At 41.1% G+C, this 5103-nt stretch overlaps 1 long non-coding RNA gene across 5 annotated transcripts in view; it reads left to right on the plus strand.

Annotated features, from left to right (window-relative positions):
* The window catches only part of LOC114025447, a 52321-nt gene extending 47432 nt beyond the window's left edge, over positions 1-4889 (plus strand). For all 5 annotated transcript variants that reach the window (XR_003567022.1, XR_003567023.1, XR_003567021.1 and 2 more), the window contains one exon: positions 4429-4889. This is a non-coding gene — a long non-coding RNA (uncharacterized LOC114025447). The remainder of the gene's footprint in view (positions 1-4428) is intronic.
* Positions 4890-5103: the final 214 nt, after the last annotated feature.

The following is a 5103-nucleotide window of genomic DNA, read 5'->3' on the forward strand; positions in this document are numbered from 1 at the left end:
GGGTACTGGCGCACGACTGGCAGAAGGTCGGCGTGCGGCCCGTACAAATATCAAGGGAATCAATATAAAAAAAAGGAAGGAAAATATCTCAAAATATACTGCAAAGCTGTAATCATCACAATTTGTTACTGGGTAAGAAGTAGAATGGTCAATCAGTGGAATAGATTAGGTACACAGTATATGCAGATGTACACAATAGCCTAGTATTTGATCAATCTAAAGCTCTCTATTGGGAAAAGAACTCACTATTCAAAACTGTTGGGAAAACTGGAAAGTAATCTGGCAAAAACTAGATATGGACCAATATCTCACCCTGTATTCCAAGGTAAGCTCCAAATGAGAACATAATTTAGACATACAAAGACATAAGCAAATTAGAGGAGCATGGAAGAAATCACCCGTCAGACCCACGGATAGGGGAAGGGTTCATGACTGAACTAGAGATAGAGAGATTCACAGGAGGTAAAATGGACAATTTTGATTACATAAAATTAAAAAGTTTTTGCACAAATAAAACCAATGCAGCTAAAATTAGAAGAGAAGCAGGAAATTGGAAAGAAAAATCTTTTCAGTAAGTTTCTCTTAAAAATATATATAATGTATACATATGTATGTGTGTGTATATATATGGATCCAAGTAAAATATATAAGAAAAAGAGCTATTCTTCAATTGATAAATGGTCAAAGGATAGGAATAGACAGTTTTCAGAGGAAGAAAGTCAAACGATCAGTAGCCATTTGAAAAATGCTCTACATCAGTAATAGCTGGAAAAATACAAAACAAAACATCTCTGAGGTGCCACCTCACAGCCATCAGATTGACTAAATGGACAAAACAAGACAGATGACAAATGCTGGAGTGGCTGCGCAAAACAGGCACTTTAATGCATTGTAGGTGGAGCTGTGAACTCATCCAACCATTTTGGAAAACACTTTGTAACTATGCTCCTTAGTCTCCTTTGCTGGATCTTCATCTAGGTCATACCTGCTTACTGTGGGTGTCCCACAGGGCTCGGTTCTGGCTTCTCTTTCCTTCTCCCTCTATGCCATTTCACTTGGTGATCTCATCAGCTCCCATGGAATTAATTATCATCTGTATGCTGATGATTCTCAAATCTACTTATCCAGCCTTAACCTCTCTGCTGATCTCAAGTCTCACATCTCCAAATGCCTATTAGACATTCATGGACTAGATGTCCTGTAGACATTTTAAACTCCAAATGTCCAAAACTGAAATTGTAAGAAAAACCCCTTCCTAACTTCCCCATATTCATTGACTGACTGACTGACTGACTGACTGATCCATACTAGCAGGTTAACTTTAGGTGCAAGCAAGACTTCCTTTGGAAATATCTTTTCCTAGAAACCCCTTGTTATTTGGGGGGGAGGGTAGAGGTGGGGTAAGGAGGAATAGTGTTGCCCATTCAGGGGCAAAAACAGAATTCTAGCTGTGATACGTTACCAGCAAACTGGTAATGCAGTGAAATTGTCCTTTGCAAGAAAAATGTGGTACTTGGAATGCAAGCTATTAATGTATCTGACATTTACAGGGAAACAGAGAGCTCTGAACTGGTAGGAATTCAGAAGACCTACATACTAGCTATGCGAATCTGGACAAGTCATTTCCCCTCACTGAGCCTCAATTTTTCTCTCCGAATTTAGAATAGATGGTCCCGAAAGCACCTTTCAGCTCTGACATTTTGTATTTCTGTGATTAATAGGCAAGTGAAATGTTCCACTCTGGATGGCAGCCTCAGAAATTGCTCTCAGCTAAGTTTGAGCTACAAACCAATTTGAACTAATATCACCTTTTGAAATGGACCCGAAAAGTCAGAGAGCCAGTGTTGGGCGCAAATTGGAAATGTGATCCTATAAGCTCTTTGATGTAGAAATGAGATTGACATTCAAGAAACTTCCCTTTCAGGTTTGCAAGTCACATCATATCTTTGAGACACAGTTTTTTGCTAGTTGTAAAAGGGCCAAAGGGAAAAATAGTTTTCCTCTTCCCTCCTACTATGGGTGGAGAATCATTTAGAGTTGTACTTGTTGTTTTTCAGTCCTGTCTGACTCTCTGACCCCATTTGGGGTTTTCTTGGCAGAGATACTAGACTGCTTTGCATTTCCTTCTCCAGCTCAGCTGACAGATGAGGAAACTAAGGCAAACAGGGTGAACTGCCTTGCCCAGGGTCACACAGCTAGGAAGTGTCTGAGGCTGGATTTGAACTCAGAAAAAGGAGTCTCCTGACTCTAAGACCAGTGCTCTATTCATTGCAGTGCTGCCTTTTACTGTGGAAGACAGTACCATCCTTCCAGTTCCCTAGGCTCAAAACCTAGGTGAAGTCCTCACTCTCTCCCACTCCCTATATCCAAGCAGTTGTCAAGGCCTGCCAATTTCACCTTTGCAGCATCTTGAATACAAACCCTTATACCCTCTGACACTGCCCCCACCCTGGTGCAGGTCCTCATCACCTCCCACCTGGACTATTGCAATAGCTGCTGGTGGGTCTGTCTGCCACAAGGCTCTCCCCACTCCAATCCATCCTCCAGCTGCCAAAATGATTTTCCTTTTTTTTTTTCCCTTGGTGAGGCAGTCGGGGTGAAGTGACTTGCCCAGGGTCACACAGCTAGTAAGTGTTCAAAAAGACAATGCTACAAATTACCTAGAAATCAATAAATTCCAGAATGGTTCCAAAGAAAAATAAAAGTGTTACAGGAAAATATTAAGAGTGAATTAGGTTAGAAATTAGAGCCTCCAATGAGAATTGAGGGGGAAAATAATATAATACAGTAAACATTTATCAAATGCCTACAATGTGCCAGGCACTGTGCTAAGTGCTGGGGATACAAATGAGGAAAAAAAAAAAGACATTCCCTCCCCTCAAGTAGCTTACAATCTATTGGGGGAAGACAAAACACACAAAAAGCTACAAATCTAGGGGTGGGAGTGGGAGAAGGTATCTGGCTTGAGGGCATGATGACAAAGGAGTTGAATCTAGCTGGGGGGAGATGAAAAGTCGGCTAAACTTCACAATTTACAATGTCAATTACAAGCAACAGATTTTGCAAACGTGGCAGAAAGGCCTTCAAGTATGAAGGAAAGCTAATTAGAATAACCCAGTATTGTTTTATAGTCAAGAGAAATCATGGAAGAAAATGAAACATAGTACATTCCTAAAAGCAAAGCAACTTCAAGATATAACTCCAAATGTTATAAACTTCAAAGCTGAGTCTATTCATCAGTTTATTTATTTTTTTAATTTTTTATTTTGTTTTATTTTTTTTTTTTTAGGCAATTGGGGTTAAGTGACTTACCCAGGGTCACACAGCTAGTAAGTGGTTGGAGGCTGGATTTGAACTCGGGTCCTCCTGACTTCAGGACTGGTACTCTTTCCACTGCACTACCTAGCTGCCCCTATATTCGTCCATTTAAAAAGATGAACTTCAAATGAAAGAGGCATTTGAGGCATTGGAGACAGAGAGAAAGAGAGGGATGAGAGAGAAAGAGAGAGGAAGGGAGGGAGGAAAAGAGAGAGAGAGGGAGGGAAGTGAACAGAATATTCAACTTGCAAACAAATCCCTCAAGCAATGGAAACACAAGAAAAGGAATGAAGTATATAATAATCAGTAAAATCTTAAGTAATGAAATCAATATTTTTCATATTTGTAGGGTTTTTTTTTTCTTTACAAGACCTGTAATTTCATCAGTTTGTGAGATTTCTGTTGATCAGCTTTTCTACCAATGCAATTTGACTCCCAAATGAGCTTCCTGTCTACTATGCAATGTTAGTGTTTGGGTTTTTGTGGTTTGTTTGTTTGTTTATTCATAGGTTATTATTTTTAAAAGAAATTTAACTGTGGTCAAAGAAAGAACAATGTGGTATCATGATGTGACATAAAGGACCTACGGAAGGGAAGATTTAAGGGAGAGGTGTAAAGGGTCAGGAGAAGAGATGGTAGAAGAGTGAAATGAATACTGGGTAGGGGAAATATACACAGATAAGTCCATTAAAAATTGCCTACTGGGGATGGTCAACGAGGAACTAATCCTTAGAGCATGCTTAGCTTTTTCCTTCCTGGTGGGTTTTACAGGGCATGGGCAGTATTCTTTGCCTGTGGTCAATCTAATACATGGAACTTTGGAAGTCAATTTTAGCCGTGAAGACCCCCAGTTAGTGCTATGGGATGATGAAAAGTTTTCTGATTGGCCGAAGGGCCAATGGGCTGATGATTCAGTAAAGGCTGAGGCAGAGGTGAAAGGGCATGTAAAAGTTTGAATGAATGACCTCTCAGTCTTGTCTCTAGTGGAGTTCTCATAGTGGTTCTGTGAGTTGCAGGGCTGGGGAAGAACTCCATTCCCTACCTCTAGCCTCCATGTACCTACGAACATACATTACCTGTTTCTTTTGGTTTATTTTTTCCTGATTTTAGGTAAATGAATATCTGGAAATGAGAGTAACCAGGGTATGACCTTGTGAACTTCCAAAGCTCAGAAGAACCATCAGAGGTCCCCCTCAGCAACTCTAGTCAGTAGCAGAAACCCCTGGATCCAGCAGCAGGAGCCACATGGCCCAGCGCACATTAGTTTGACCCAGAAACCTGGAGACCCTATAGGAAGGAACCAGCCCTGTGGAGCAAGAGGGCAACTCATCCACTGTAATGCCACAGCCTGATGCAAAGTTAGTGAAGACTTGATGACTCCTAGGGTCAGCCACTACAAGGTTCTCTTTGGCCCCACGCGTTACCTACATATGTACTCACTGCATTAGAATTAACTGTTGTAACACCGAATCCACTCTCTCCAGGGCCATTGTATATGCAAGGGGAGAATGGGCTTCCTATTTGGGGCATGTATTTGTACTCTCTGTCCTCGCTATACTTTCTTAATAAATATCCCTTTGTAAAAGCTAATTGATGTCAACTGATTGATATATATGTTGGTGAATGCACCAGATGGGGGCTTATGAGCAGTAGTATTAGAAGGAAGGAAGGGAGGGAGGGAAGAAGAAAGGAAGGAAGGGGGGAAGGAAGAAAGGAAGGAGGGAGGAAGAAAGGGAGGGAGGAAGGGGGAAGGAATGAAGGGGAAGGAAGGAAGGAGGGAAAGAA

Source organism: Vombatus ursinus, unplaced genomic scaffold (genome assembly GCF_900497805.2).
Source record: "Vombatus ursinus unplaced genomic scaffold, bare-nosed wombat genome assembly UNPS02004677.1, whole genome shotgun sequence".
NCBI classification, from domain to species: domain Eukaryota; kingdom Metazoa; phylum Chordata; class Mammalia; order Diprotodontia; family Vombatidae; genus Vombatus; species Vombatus ursinus.